General features: G+C 48.2%; 1 protein-coding gene and 1 long non-coding RNA gene across 2 annotated transcripts in view; one reads left to right on the top strand and one right to left on the bottom strand.

Moving 5' to 3' along the window:
- The window catches only part of ZC3H3 (zinc finger CCCH-type containing 3), a 117,505-nt gene that overhangs the window by 89,041 nt on the left and 12,114 nt on the right, over positions 1–16,350 (bottom strand).
- Positions 898–5,939, top strand: LOC147655250 (uncharacterized). The gene is made up of 3 exons (XR_015283054.1): positions 898–2,302; positions 2,404–4,605; positions 4,695–5,939. It is a non-coding gene; the product is annotated as an uncharacterized LOC147655250 (long non-coding RNA).

The following is a 16,350-nucleotide window of genomic DNA, read 5'->3' as shown; positions in this document are numbered from 1 at the left end:
TCCAGGGAAGCTGCTGGTGCTGGGCTGAGTCTGGCTATCCCTAAAAATCATCCCAAAAGATCCCTTTAGGATGTGGTCTTGCTCAAAGCCTCAGGGGGGTGGTTTACTCACCAACCCATCTCCCATTCCCAAATCTCTTCCCACATTTCTGCGCTGAGAAAATGCTGAGTCCAACAACACAGCTACAATTAAACAGGAAAGTGGAAGGGGAAAAACAGGGAAAAGCCAAAAGGAATAGGTTTGAAGCCGGAGAGTGGGAACAGATGGGAGTCAATGAGGCGCAGAAATACAAGGAAAAGGCTGCTCCTGCCTCAGGGAGCTGCCAAGGTGAAGTATCCATCCCGGGAAAGGGATGGAAAGGGAATATCCTGACACGGGACAGAGCTGGAGGAGCATCCACAGATGTGGAGGGGGATGTTCGCTCCTCTTTAAATGAACAGTTATTGGGGGGGAAAGTGTTTTCCTGCTGGAATTTAAGGAGCCAAAAATTCCTGATTTTGCATAGGCAGCAGCCTGTTTTGGAATTTATCCCAAATCCCAATGTATGCTTTCCATGGGGCACAGGAATGTCCTTATTCCGCTGTCAGCAGCAACTCTGCTACTTCCGCAAGCTCTGAGGACACCTTTCCCAAGTGGTTATTCCAAGAAAACCATGGAATTGGGAAAATGAGGACACAGCAATCCCAAAGGACTTGGAAGCCTGGAGCTGACATTCCCACCGGGAAGGAGCTGAGCCTTCCCTCCAGGCTTCCTTCAGCTGACTCCATCAGGCTCGTTACAAGATCCCTGGCTCTTAATTAAGCGTGGCTAATCAGACACCTGGAATTATCCAGCCCTGTGGCATTCCCGGCGGGAAAAGGGGAGAGAAAATAAACCCCACCCCATCACACTTGTTTCACCACCAGCCTGAGCTCAGGGACAGCTGCAGATCCTGACCAGGAGTTTCCCATTTGTTTAGGAGCTTTGGGAAAGGTCCAAGAAAAAAAAAAGGGAAAGGGGATTTGTGGGTGTGGGTGTGTATGGAATAACACCTTTGGGAAGTGGCACCTGGAAGTTCTTGGCACTGCAGGGAGTAAGGTGGTACCAGAGTCTAACTGGAACATCCAGACTCTGAATTACAGGATTATGGAATGGATTGGGTTGGAAAGGACCTTCAAGATCATGGAATTCCAACCCCTGCCGTGGGCAGGGACACTGTCCTCTATCCCAGGTGGCTTCAAGCCCTGTCCAACCTGGCCTTGGATACTTTCAGGGATGGGGAAGCTTCTCTGGGAATTCCATTCCAGCCCCTCACCAGCCTTCCAGGGCTGCCCTCCTTCCAGGGAATATCTAACCCTGCCTTCTGGCAGTGGGAAGCCATTCCCTGCGTCAGGGCACTGCATTCAAGGTGAAGAAAAGAAAAAGGAGCTCTGGGATTGGACCCAATGTCAACACAGCTTCCAGGGATTTTCCCCACCACCAGCTCTGCTTTTTGAGGGAGTCATGCAGGAACCTGGAGAAGCTGTGGAGTCCCCATCCCTGGAATTCTCCAGACCAGGTTGGATGGGGCTTGGAGCACGCTGGGATAGTGGAAAGTGTCCCTGCCTATGGCAGGGGGTAGAACTGGATGAGCTCGAAGATCCTTTCCAACTCAAACTACTCCAGGATTTAAGGAAGGCGAGAACCACCAAGCTGACAGTGAGCAGGGATTTTATCCCGGGAAAAGGAGAAGGGAGCACAGCAACAATACCCATCTTCCATTACCTCCTCAACTCCTTCCCAGCCTTCATGGAATGACAGACAAGGGAAGGGGGGTCAATCCACAAGGAATCAGATGAACGAAATGGCAAATCAACAACAGGATCGGGATGAGATCACCTGCAAAAATTATCCCAGGAGGTGTCAGGAATCGAATCCCACACAATTCCCTGCTGGCCTCAAGAGCCCCTGAGATCTCCAACCCTCTCCAGCTTGGGATGCTTTTTTAATTTACGGGAATCACATCTTGCCCAGAGCTTTCCATGACGAATTCCATCAATTCGACGCATCCGAACCGAATCTTAAAATTGGAAAGGCACCTGTGAAAGGAGAGAGGAGCTTCCCGAGGCTGCGGAGCGGAGGCCGAGCCAGGCCCGACGTTCCTGGCGTGAGTCAGATGCCAAGCTGGATGTTTCCGTAGGAACTCGACAAATCCAAGCGCTATCCCGAGCCAAGGAGGGTAAAGATAGATCCGGCACACCAGGACAAACCCGCGGCTGGAGTTCCTCTTGTTCCCAGTTTTCCCCTTTTTCTTCATGTGCCATCTCCCTGTTCTCCCCCACAAGTGAGTATTGGGAGGAAAGTTGGGAATGGGATAAGGTTACTCTGTCCCTAGGGAGGGAGAAGTGGCTTGCTCACAGCTGGCATTCCCTCGTTTTCTCACAGGCAGCTAATTGGGAATTTTCATCACTCCCGCTGTTATATATGGACACAAGAGATGGAAAAGGGAAAAGATGATGGCTCGGAACAGGTGTTTTCATTAAGGATTTCAGCGGGAATATTTCCGCAGCCTGCCGAAAGCAACTTCCAGGAGTCAAACATAAGGTACAGCCCTGGAAAGGAGCAGTTCAAGACATTCCCTGTTTCTTTTCCATGGGCAGATTCTGGAATTGAGGGATGAGACAATCTCTGGAGATGTACAAACATCACTCAGAGGAATAAGAACCACAAGCGTCACCTCAAAAATCCATGGGATGCTCTTGGAATGTTCTTCTCTGTTCGTGGCTACAGAAAAATTCCATTAATTTTCCTCCACTGGAAAATAATAATATATGAAATAGCACAGGGGGGAAATAAGTCTTAATTAGCAGGAATTCCAATTCCTCTAAGTAATTCTAGGGGAAAGAGAAAGATCTTTCCTCTCCTGCACTTTCCTGTACCTGCACTCTGGCACTTCACATATGCAAATATTCCTGTTACAAGGAAAAATTGGATGGAAGAACGTCCTGGAGCATCACAGCCATGGAGGTAGATCATTCCAGCCCTTTCTGGACCCACTGAGCCCAAGGACCTGCCAGGACCATGGGATGTGGAGTCATAAGCATGATTCTAATTCCAGCTCCATCCCAATCCATGGGTGTCCTGGAGCAAGTCTAGAGGAGGCCATGGAGGTGCTCCAAGGGATGGAGCCAGGCTGGGAGAGCTGGGAATGTCCAGCCTGGAAAAGGGAAGCCTCCAGGGAAACCTCAGAGCCCCTTCCTGTCCCTAAAGGGGCTCCAGAAGAGCTGGAGAGGGACTTTGGACAAGGAATGGAGGGACAGGACACAGGGAATGGCTTTCCACTGCCAGAGGGCAGGGATAGATGGGATACTGGGAAGAAAATCCTCCCTGGAAGGGTGGTGAGGAACTGGAATGGAATTCCCAGAGAAGCTGTGGCTGACCCTGGGAATGCCCAAGGCCAGGCTGGATGGGGTTTGGAGCAACCTGGGATAGTGGAAGGTGTCCCTGCCCATGACAGGGGTTGGAAGTGGATGACCTTCAAAATTCCCAAACCATCCTCTGCCCATCCTGTGTATGAGGAAGGGCTTTATTTTCCTGGATTGCCAAACTGCCACTTTTAAATAAATCCTAAATTTTACTAAATCAAGACAATTATTCACAGGAGGTTTGTTCACAGGACCAAATCCAAACACAAATATTCCCACAAATGCTGTATATTCCCAATGTCAAAGCTTGGCTTCCACGCAATCAGCAGCATCCCAAGGAATCACAGGAATCACTTCTTCAACCTCTGCTCCTCCACTGCAGAAAAATTCCCTGAAATACCACAAAACGCCAGGAAAGCAGCACTTACTATTTTCCATCACAGGTGTAAAATACTTGGAGCATTCCCAATAATTCCCAAGAGCTGATGAACAACATAAGGATTCATTTGTCCCTGGGAAGTGTCAGGAAGGGAAGGGAGCAGTGACCCAGAATCTGAGAGCAAATAAAGATAATAAAGTGCATTTTAGAGGGGTGAATTTCCTGCTCCTGCACTGAAATCCAGCAGGGAATGCTGCAAGGAAGAGCAGAAGGAAAAGCAGGTTTACAGGAGGGAAAATAAGGAAGAGTTATGGGATTAAAAGGAAATGCTCCATTAATATTTCTCCTTAAATAACAACAGCCGTAACTCAGCCTATTCCAAGGGGTGACAACGTGACACTGGAGCTGGAGATGCTCTTGGGAGCAACAAAAAACTTCCCAGGATAGTCTTTGGAGCCGGAATTGAATCGGAGATCAGATCTCCGTATTTTAATGGGATCACTCCAGAGGCAGCTGCTCAGCATCCCACAGTCATTGTCCGGGATCCCATCCCAGGAGGTGCCAAACAAATCCAAAACAAAGAGCTTGAATGAGTTGATTTTTCCTAACAATGCCATAATTGTTGGGATATCTAATTAATTCTGGCTGCAGCCTGGAGCAGAGCCCTGGCTGTGCTAATTACGGAATTTTTAATCCATTCCCTCTCCTTTCACTGGTGGAAGGAGCTCCTGGAGATAACAAGGAGGGAGAATTGTGGAGATGCTGCTGCTGCTTCCCAACTCTTGTTTTCCATGCCAGGTCCAAGCGATGCTCCATGGCCAGGATACCAGGAACATCCCACAGGTAGATATCTCATTTTTCTCTCTTCCTTGACTTCCTTTTTTTTTACCTTTAAGCATTTTACTTCCCACATGCAATTCCCATTCTCTCAGGACTCAACATCCAAGAATTTTAGGGACAAACTGCCAAACCACCACCTCGTCTCTTTCTCCAGATCTGTGGAAGAAGCAACCAAAAATCCCCCAGGAATGGGATGATGAAGGACTGAGCATAGATTCTCATGGAATTCAAACGTGTATTTGCTTCCAGACATGGAAGTTCAGAGAAAATCCCAGGAAATAGACTGGCTGGCAGCAGGGACAGCTGGGGAAAAGAGCATTTTGGCCACATCAATCCAACAGTTCCCAATTCCCAGTTAAAAAGCGTTTAGGAGCCAGCGTTGCTCCTTCCAATCCTTTTTTTTCCCACTCCCACACCAGCAGCTCTTCCCATGAAGTGCTCCAAGATCCCTCGTTAACGTCCCTAGTTACTTAATTTTTACCCCAAATTTTCTAAGGGAAAGCTGGGCAGAGAGAGGAGATGCCCATCCATGGATCACATCCACATCCCAACAGGTTTGAAGGATTGCAGGATGTTTCAGCTTGGGAGATGGGCCCTGGAACGCACTGAATCCATGGAGCACATCCACATGGTCCCAGATCTCCTCCATAAATGTTTTCCAACAATTGTGACCCAGTTGTAATCCAAACTGGGACCACCTCAAGCTCCTTTTCCTCCTCATTTATCCAAATTTTCCCTTTCCCAAGATGGGATCCTTTGGATAGCAGATGGGATACAGGTAATGTCACACGCCGGGATGGGATTCTCCCATTGCACGGAGCCAATTAAAGGCATATTCCTAAGGAATTCTGGGGGTCAGTGCTATAACTCAGACAAGCAGGGAAAGCCATTCCGGGGTGCTGAATGATTTAAAACAGAATTCCCTGCCCAGTCATTCCCGGGTGCCACCTGTCGGAGTTTAGAGCCTGAGAAAATACCCAGGAATGAGCAGAATCCCAAGGCACAGCTCCGCTCCACCAACTGCCGTAAGGAAGAAGCTGCTAATGGCTCCTCACTTGCTACAGGGATTATGTCATAGCTCAAATTGTATTCCCAAGGAATGGGGTTACCACATTCCAGAGGAACGTGCTGGATACACACAGCAGCTTCCCAGGGCTGAAAACAACACAGGCGGCACAAGAGCACTGGAAAGAAATATCCCGGTGGACACACAGGGAAGTTTGCTCCAAGGATCTCTCTGGCCAAGCCCCTCAATTTTCAGATTTCTGGGAGAAAGGAAACACTTCCTTTGGAGACTCTAGGATAAAAACGTTCCACAAAAAAAAAAAAATAAAAAATTCACAGAATCATGGAATGGTTTTGGGCTGGAAGGCAGCCCCAAGACCGCCACATTCCAACTCCTGCGCCTGGGCAAGGACACCTTTCACTATCCCAGGCTGCTCCAAGTCCTGTCCAACCTGGCCTGGAAAAGGCCAGAAAGATAAATGATAGAGGCACAGATTCCTTTAACACCCCTTTCCAAGAGATTCCCACATTTCCAGGTGTAGATTTGCTGTCATAGACAGCTCTGGCTCGCTGTGGTCCTCTGGTACTTCCCAGCTGTTTCCAGGGCCACCCCACATTCCAAACACATTCCAATCCCTAAAACCACACCTTCTCCTCCTGGCTGGGAGGATCCCACCAATCCTCAGATTTGACTTTCCAGATTAAAACCTTTCCCTAGATTCTAATGATTTTAGCACCGTATTTTAGACGAATCCACCTGAACGCGTAAAATTCCAAAGATCCCAAACCATGACCAGTCCACACGAAACATTCCCATGAAATCCAGAAGAAAACAAGATTTAGGACAAGACTGAGGCTGATCCATAAACCTGGTTTATTTGGAGAGTCAGCACTTCTCAAATCCACCCAATTGCACCACAGGGACTTGGAGCTGCCAGGGAATGTCACCTGTCAAGGCCACTTAGGAGAGTGGCTCATCCCTGATGTTCCCATCCCGTAAATATTTCAAACAAAAACCAATTAACACCACTCCAGGCTGGAAAAAAGCTGCTCTGCTCTTCTCCCTCAGAAATAAACTTTCTAAACTCAGAAAAAACTGTAAAGGAGGAAAAACAAGGCAGGCTTTGATGCTTTTCCTTTCCACCTGGATCCTTCCATCGCTCCTGAGGGAGAAGGGTGGAAACTCCAGGTTTCCTCTCATTCCTTAAAATCCTGCTCACAAAATACCCTCAGCATCTTTCTCACTGATCCAGCTCTTCCCAGAACTTATCCTGAGTCCTTCTTTTTTCATGGAATTGATAAGGTTGGATAAGCCCTCTAAGGTTAGAGAGTCCAAGAGAAGGGAATGGAGCTGGGAAGGGTCTGGAGCACCAGGAGCGGCTGAGGGAGCTGGGAAAGGGGCTCAGCCTGGAGAAAAGAAGGTTCTGGAAGGACCTTTTCCCTCTGCAATTCCCTGACAGGAGGGTGAAGCCAGGTGGGAGTCAGGATCTGTTCCCAGGGAACAGCAGTGAGAGGGAATGGTCTCAAATTGCTCCAGAGGAGGTCCAGCTTGGATATTAGGGAAAAATTTCTCCATGCAAAGTTGACAAACCCTGCCATGGCATTCCCAGGGCAGTGGTGGAATCACAATCCCTGGAAGGGTTCAAAAAATGTGTGGATATGGAACTTGGGAACACTTGGGCTGGTGCTGGGTTAATGGCTAGACTCGATGATCTTAGAGGCCTTTTCCAACCTCAAGGATTCCATGATTTCTTTGGCCCTCATCCACTTCCATCTCCAAACCCTTTTGATTTTCTCCCTATTTTCTTTTGCTTGATCTTCCCAACACCACTCTGATCCTACAGGAATGGGAACCTATAGGATCATCAGCCACACCCAGGAAGGAGTGAGAGCACAGGGAACAGAATTCTGGAAAGCTCTGGAAGGGATCTTAAAGCTCATCCTGTTCCACCCCCCTGACGCAGTCAGGGACATCTTCCACTATCCCAGATTTCTCCAAGATCCATCTAATCAGTCCTGGAACGTTTCCAGAAATGGGATAACCACAGCTTCTCTGTGAAACCTGGGCCAGGGTCTCCCCATCCTCACAGGGAAGAATTCCTGCCCAATTTTTGCCCAGATCCCACAGAGCCCTGGGATCTGCCCAAGGTTTTTTTTCCCAGATCTCACAAATCTCTTTTTCCCAGATCTGTTCCCGTCTTCAGGCAGGAAAATGCAGGAACAGCAGTAAAATCATTTATCCCAAGGTTACAGAGGTCCAGCAACAGTAAAAACTCTTTTGTTTTAATCAACTCCAAATGGATTTGAAGGACATTCCCCGAGTATTCCAGAGACTGCATATATTCCAATTTAAGAGTATTTCCAAATGATAAACCCCTTTTTAGGCCACCAGAAATTCCAGAACTGGGAAAAGAAACCCCTCCTGTCTCCCACCATCTTGGCCGAATCCCCATTTGATCCCAGTTGATTTGAACATAAAAGTTCCTCACTGTTTTTGTTTCCCTTTTTTTTATTTTTTCCCATAAATAAAAATAAAACAAATCATCCCAAACTTCATCCATCCACACACACTGGAAGGAAAAATTCCATCCAGCCTTTTTCACTCAGCTGCCACATCCAATTATTCTCTCTAGGCCATGTGTCAGGAACCATCTCCTAAATATATGGAATATTGAAACAGCAGGAGAGTCAAGATTTCCAGCACTCATCCCACCAGTGACCTGAATGAACTGGGAGCTGACTGGTTGGCAGAGCTGGAAGGAAAAAAACACTCCCTAAAAAATTTCTGACATTCTTTTATTTTACTCTTCAGTAATCCATGGGATGTCCAATAGCATCTGGAACTGCAAATCCTAATTCAAGCCCAAATTCCAGGCTGGATGGGGCTCAGAGCAAACTGGGATAGTGGAAGGTGTCCCTGCCCATAGCAAGGGTTGGAATTCCATGATCTTTAAGGTCCCTTCCAATCCAAACCACTCCATGACTCTGTGATTCTAAATTCCTTCTGAGTATCTCTTATCCACGTTTCACAGGAAAAGCCACCCACTAAAAATCCCTCAGGAATGTCAATGATCCTTTTCACAGGAAAAAACATCCCTCATTCCAGCAAGAAACTGGAAGTTTATGGAATTCCTCCTTCTCCCAATGCAGCACATTCACAACCAGCAACTCCAGAAGTAATTCAAACTTAAGAATTGGGAAAATACCTCAGACCTACAGGCTTCAAGAATTGGGAAAAGTTTTCAAAACATATTGACAACAAGCACACGCCCACTTTGATTTCCAAGGATAATGCTGCTCCATTAAGTAACCCAGCCACTCTGCTCCCATGAATATTTAAAGGAGAAAAAGCAAAGCATTAGGGAATGAGGCAGCCCGGAATGTGCACAAAGATCACTGGGAAGAGAGGACAGGACAAAGGAAGTGTCAGCACAGCCAAAGTGGCCGCTGTGATGTCCAGGATTGGGTTTTAAGAGGATGGAATGGGAAGGGAAAAGTCTTTTCCAACACCACTTAGTGTGGAATGAGCCCTTTGGAACAGGCAGTGACTGACACGCAATGGGAAGTGGATCCATGGTGAGAATCCATTAATGGAAATGCAACAAAGAGGAAAATGTCCTTTCAGTTGAAAGGGAAAACGGGCTGGGAATTGTGAGGATGGAATAACACGGGGAAAAAAAAATTGGAATTGATGCTTCCTACCACGTGTTACCAAAACTCCAGAAAAAATGGGAATGTGTTAATGAAATAAAAAAAATAACAGGAATAAATCTGAATTACTCCTTCCAGTGCCTAAAGGGACTCCAAGAAAGCTGGAGAAGAACTTTGGATGAGGAGTGGAGAGAAATGACACAGGGAATGGCTTCCCACTGCCAGAGGGCCAGGATAGATGGGATATTGGGAAGGAACTGTTCCCTGGGAAGGTGGTGAGGAGCTGGAATGGAATTCCCAGAGAAGCTGTGGCTGCCCCATCCCTGGAAGTGTCCAAGGCCAGGCTGGACAGGGCTTGGAAAAACCTGGGATAGTGGAATGTGTCCCTGACCATGGCAGGGGTGGGATTGGATGGTCTTGAAGGTCCCTCCCAATTCGCAGCATTCTGTGATTTTGGGATACTCCAAAAAAGAAATCAAATTCCATGTCCAAATTCCCAACCACTGCTGTCAGGCACAAGGTCAAGGCAGAGAGTGAGAGCAAGAGCCGGAATCATGGAATTGAAAGCTGGAAAAGAGCTCCAAGATCATCGTGTCCAAACCTCAGCCCACCACCACCACCACCAGATCCAACCTAATCCCCATCCTCAAATGCCAAATCCACACATCCAAACATTTTTTGGATGCTTCCAGGGATGTGACTCCCCCACTCCCCCAAGCAGCCCATTCCAGTGCTTTCCATGAAAAACATTTTCCCAATATCCAAACTAAAGCTCCCCTGGCACAACTTGAGGCCGTTTCCTCTGGTCCTGTCCCTCATTCCTTGGAAGCAGAGCCCGAACCCCACCTGATTCCACCCTCAGGGAGTTGTGGAAAGTGAAAAAGTCCCCCCTGAGCCTCCTTTTCTCCAGGCTGAGCCCCTTTCCCAGCTCCCTCAGCTGCTTCTGGTTGCTCCAGACCCTTCCCCAGCTTCATTCCCTTCCCTGGATGTGCTCCAAAACCTCAATGTCTTTCTCGTTATGAAGGGCCAGAACTGATCCCAGAATTCCAGAACTGATCCCAACTTCACTTCAGAGCCCGTGACATGAGACATGGAGATTCCCAGCCTGGCAGCAGCAGAGGTTTCCCATCTCAATTTCACTTTGGAATTCTTCACTACATTTTATTGCTGGGCTTGATGCTGTTCCCTCAGCATCTGCGTGGGAATTGAGGATATTCCATTCAGGAATGTCTCTAAGTCGAGACACTAAACAGCCCTGGAGCAGGGCACAGTGTTCCCTCAGGGAATGACAGCAATGCTGGGAGCACCCAGGAGAGGAGCTGAGGATTCCCTGTGCTAAGCCAAGGCACGTGAGAGCTGGGCCAGAGCAGGAAGAAGAAGCAGGGATACCACTAGGCAGGGAGAGAGGGTGAAAAGGGAAAAATAAAGGAAAAAAATCCAGACATGGGATCCTGAAATTTAAATTATTCATGAATCCAAGGGGCTGAGATGTCTTGGATTTGTTCAGAGAGTGAGAGAAGCAAACAAAGCCAAGGAGTTGCTCCAGTGGGGCTGGGGACAGGCTGGGAGAAAAGGGAAGACTTTGGGGAGACCTTGGAGCCCCTTCCAGTGCCTAAAGGGGCTCCGAGAGAGCTGGAGAGGGACTTTGTATAAAGGATAGAATGCCAGGACAAAGGGAATAGCATTAAACTGCCAGAGGGCAGCGTTAGATGGAATACTGGGAAGAAATCCTTCCCTATGAGGGTGGCGAGGCCGTGGCACAGGATTCCCAAAGAAGCTGTGGCTGCCCCATCCTTGGAAGTGTCCAAGGCCAGGTTGGATCAACTCCAGCTCCTGGAGCTGTGTCCACTTCCAGTCCATTTGCCACAGGGATGCTCCAGCCCTGAAGGGATGCAGGAATAACTCCCCACATAAACACAACCTCCTTTTGGAATTATTCCGGCAGCGGAGCGGCTGTTGGGAATCACAAGCACTGGCACCTGTTTATCTCGAGGGGCCAGGCAGGGCCTGGGAAGAGATAAACAAGGATATCAAGTTTAGGATGCTTTTCCACAAAGCTGCTTTCCCCACGTTGTGTCCAGGCCATGGAATGTCTGTCACCCACGCCCTGCCCGGCCCCACAAGGAGAGTGGTGACAGTGGAAGAGTCGCTGGGGCTGGGCATCCTCCTCCTGCTCCGGGGGCTGGAATTGCTCAGGAGCAGGGATCGCTTTACCAGCATTGCATGTCCTGGTTCTCCTAAACCCCAACGAGTGTTTATTCACTTCTTGCCCTGTCCTCACCTGTCCTTTCCAGGCCCCATCTTCCCCGAACCCAAAAAACTGGGGAGGGGATGGATGTGCTACCAAATCAAATCCATCGGATGATTCCCAAGCTCTGGAAAGAAACTGAGAAGTCCAATCTACCTGGGTGGATTTAATCGCAGATTCCTCCATGTTCATGGGCAGCAGGAAGGGGCAGGATCCCTGTGGGCTTGAGATCATGGAATCATGGAATTGTTTGGGTTGAGAAGGACCTTAAAGATCATCACATTTCAACTCCCTGTCACAGGCAGGGACACATTCCACTATCCCAGGTTGCTCAAATTCACATCCAATTTGGCCTTGGATATTTCCAGGGATGAGGCAGCCACAGCTTCTCTGGGAATTCCATTCCAGCCCCTCACCACCCTCACGGAAGAATTCCTTCCCAAAACCCCACCTACCCCTGTTCTCTGGCAGTGGGAAGCCATTCCCTGTGTCATATCATTCCATCCCTTGCCCCACCAGTGCCACAAAGAGGATTAATACCAGCTGGAATTCTGTCATTCCTTAGCCCCATTTCAGGGCTCTGGGTTTGCTGGGATCTGAAACCCTTTGGAAAAAACGAACCCAAACTCTCCAGAAAGAGATGAAGAAATTGATGAGAAGGTCTGTCCAATTCCAACAATCCAAGGACAGCCATCTTTTCCTATCAAAGTAAATCATGGAATGATTTGGGCTGGAAAGGACCTTAAAGTCCATGCAGTTCCACCCCTCCCGCCAGGGACACCTTCCACTATCCCAGGTTGCTCCAAGCCCTCTCCAACCTGGCCTTGGACACTTCCAGGGATCCAGAATCCTTCACAGGGAATTCCATTCCAGTTCCTCACCACTCTCCCAGGAAAGGATTCCTCACAATATCCCATCTGTCCCTGCCCTCCCTCAGCTTACCTACATTTATCCATTTCCTTAGGGCATTTCATCCACCAAATATTCCCAATGGGGACTTAACTTCCCCCAGATGTCAGGAATGTCTCCAAAAACCACCACTGACTTACACCCACAATTTGTGGAGCGATATTTCCTTGATTAATTATTATTTAGACTCTTCATATTTAGGAATTTGACTTCATTAACCTCATGGAAAGGAGGGTTAAAATTAAGAAAGAAATAAAAATCCAGCTGCCATATTGAAAGTCCATTAAGCCAGGAAAGGACCCAACTTTGGTGCTTCTAAACATCAATTATTCTGGAATAATTAATTAGCAGAGCTCTAACAATACATAAAATCACTCGCCTCTGACTCTTCTGATAATTTATGCAAGATTAAAGTATCGCTGTGGTTGCCTTTTCTGGTGCCTAATTCAGCATTTTCTTTTTCCTTATGGAAGCAAGACTCCAGATTTAACTGCTCTAATGCCCTTTTACAGTGTTTGCTGTAGTAAAATCTAACAGCCACTCCGGCAGGCGAGCTGGGAAATGATGGATCACGGAAGCTCACGGAAAGGGGAGCACCGTAAAATGCCCCAGTTAATGCGGAGAGAGCAGAGTAAATCTTGTTTTAAAAACAGAGCGGGATCTGTGATGGACTTGTTTCACCCCATCAAATTCCCTTTTGATTTGCTTCCTGATAAGGGAGGGCTCCACTCCTGGATTCTTGATAACAGGGAAAGCGTTTTGGAAGTCATCGCTGCTAAATTAAGGTCACCAATCACTGCAAACACCTCGACCCAGCCTGGAACAAACATTATTTGGGTGGCAAGTTGGGCTCCTCTTTTAAAGGAAAGAATTCCCTGCTTTTCTTAATCCCAAAAAGAGCATTTGACACTGATCCACCTGAGCCCTGGGATTCAAGCACATTTTGCCACCCCAAAGCTGGATAAAAAATGGACTGGGAGCAGCTCCAAGGAGGACTTGGGGGTGCTGGTGGATGAGAAACTGGACTTGCCCCATCCATGTGTGCTCACATCCCAGAAATCCCCCGTATCCTGGGCTTGTCCCCCAGCATGGGCAGCAGGAAAATGGGAATTCTGCCCCTCTGCCCGGCTCAGGTGAGACCCCACCTGGAATTTTGCATCCAGCTCTGGGGTCCAACAGCAGAAGGATGTGGATCTGCTGGAGATGATCCAGAGGAGGCCATGGAGATGCTCCAAGGGCTGGAGCCCCTCTGCTCTGGAGCCAGGCTAGGAGCGCTGCGAATGTCCAGCCTGGAGAAACGAAGGATCCGGGGAGATCTCAGAGCCCCTTCCAGTGCCTAAAAGGGCTCCAGGAGAGCTGGAGAGAGACTTTGGACAAGCGATGGAGGGACAGGACACAGGGAATGGCTTCCCACTGCCAGAGGGCAGGGATAGATGGGATACTGGGAAGGAATTCGTCCCTGTGAAGGTGGAGAGGTGCTGGAATGGAATTTCCAGAGCAGCTGTGGCTGCCCCTGGATCCCTGGAAGTGTGTCCAAGGCCAGGTTGGATATTGGGAAGGAATTCTTCCCTGGGAGAGTGGGGAGGGAATGGAATGGAATGGAATGGAATGGAATGGAATGGAATGGAATGGAATGGAATGGAATGGAATGGAATGGAATTCCCAGAGGACCTGTGGCTGCCCTATCCTTGGAAGTGTCCACAGCCGGGTTGGATGGGGCTTGGAGCAATCTGGGATAGTGGAAGGTGTCCCTGCCCATGGCAGGGGATTGGAACTGGGTCATATTTAAGATCATTCCCAAACCATTCTGTGATTCCACAGAAAAAAACCAAAGTTTGATGGCACATCCCACCCACTTACCCTTCCCTGGGTTCTCTCTGCCCCATCCAAGGACAGGATGTCCCAGGACATTTGCTGGTGCTGTGAGGAACAACACAGAGTTTCCCATCGCAACTAACACTGGAGTTTACAGCCCACACTAAATCTCCAAGAATTCCCGTGCCCTTTTCCAATGGAGAGCCCCTGAGGGCAGCTTAAGGGCCGATAACACATGGGATCAGCTTTGGAGCCGATCCCATCCACACATCCACACAAAATCCCCACTTGACACCGCTCCAAACAATCCAAAATAGAAACAGCCCCCTGAAAACCGCACGCGTGGGGATTATCCAGAGGCACAGGGGAGGAGGAAACGTTCCTTGAACTCAAATTTCCTGAGGGATGACAGCAAAATTCCCATTGACAAGCGAAGTCAAGGCATTTCCCCATCCCTCAGGCTGAAGCAGAAACTCCTGCAAAGCTGCTGGAACAGCAGAGTTTTGTAGGACTCGGGAGATGCTGCCGAGTCCACAAATCCCTTATTCCAGGTGCACTCTGGCATCTGTTCCATATTCCAAGGGATTTTACTAATTTCCAGTGCTTTGTAGAGCACACGGAGCGATCCAGCAAGACCTGGAATGAACGGCTTAACTCGGCTCAGCAGCCAGGGAGAGGAATTTCCCTACGACACTTCCAAGTCGTAACAGAGAAAATCAAATGGGGAGATTTCCATGAAAAAAATAAAAGTATAAGGGTGTAAACCGGGATTTGGGAAAGAACTGGAAGCAGAGAGCAGAACAGAAAAACCTACACAGGTTTTACAGGGAATTGAGCATCTGCCAGGGCGGGATTTTGGGAATCCTGACAGAGCAGTGGAGGATACTCCGATCATCCACGCCGGCATCAGTAATTCCAACTGTGACCGTGCTGGGAATACCATCAGACAGTTTATTAAGTGGGAGAAAATAGCAAAAGGAAGGAAAAATAACAGGGAAAAAGGACTCATTGTCACTTTTCAAGTTATTGGGGGTGGGGAGGGGTTTTAAGTGCCTTAAACACCCATTTTTACTTTCCTTATTTTTATTTAAGAGCCCAAGAAAAGACAAGCAGAGGGATAAGAGAAATCAGCACTGAAATTCCACCCAATTACAAGCAGCAAATCCAAAACTGGTTTAAAAGCTTCATTTTTGGTTGGATTAGGAGGCTCCTAATGGTCCCTTCCAAGCCAAAGCATTCCATGGATAAATAAGTATCTATTTCCAAGATAAAGATCTGTTTCCAAGAGCATGGAGCGACAAGATAAGGGGGATTTGCTTCAAACTGAGACTAGGTTCAGATATTGGGTAGAAATTCTTCCCTGTGAGGGCGGTGAGGTCCTGGTTGCCCAGAGAATTTCTGGATGTCCCATCCCTGGAAGTATTTAAGGCCAGGCAAGCCCCAGGAGGCCAAATGAGGAGTTCAGGACCTACTGCTCAGTTTCCCTTTTTTTTTTCTTTTCCTTTGTTTTTTTTTTTTCCCCCTGTCTATTTTAGTTCCACACTGTGCCATCCCTGAAAGGTTTGAAGTCTCACACAAAGCCCCCCACAGACTTGGAAATATCAAGGGTCAGAGCCAATGGAAGGATCTCATCCATCCCCAAAGCCAAGTATTTTTCCTATTAGTGTATAAATAGACTATTCCCCAAAGAGCTGCTGGCTACCAATGTAATTTCCCAATCCAGCAGAGCTGGAGCTGCACAGGAGAGGCTCTAAAATAAAGACTGAGGTAAAAATACTGAGGTAAAACCACCTAAAATAGGGATTGGGAAGTGACTTTCGTTAAAACATGGAATGGTTTGGGTTGGAAGGGACCTTCAAGGTCATCTCCTTCCACCCCCCTGCCATGGGACACATTCCACTGGCTGCTCCAAGTCCCATCCAACCTGGCCTGGAATACTTCCAGGGATGTGACTTCCACAACAAATTGAGTGTGCAGGTCAAATTCCGCAGGGAAAGGGACACACAGGAATTGTCACCTTCAGGATCCCCATTTCCCTCTAGATGTTCCCTCCATCGCAGTCGCCGATTTCCCCGATCCCAAATCCAACGTCTACACGGGAACACCTCCTTGAGCAAGGC

The sequence above is a fragment of the Cyanistes caeruleus genome, chromosome 1 (genome assembly GCF_971803275.1).
Source record: "Cyanistes caeruleus chromosome 1, bCyaCae1.hap1.1, whole genome shotgun sequence".
NCBI classification, from domain to species: domain Eukaryota; kingdom Metazoa; phylum Chordata; class Aves; order Passeriformes; family Paridae; genus Cyanistes; species Cyanistes caeruleus.
The sequence above is the reverse complement of the archived record's forward strand: the minus strand, read 5'-3'. Positions and strand labels throughout refer to the sequence as shown.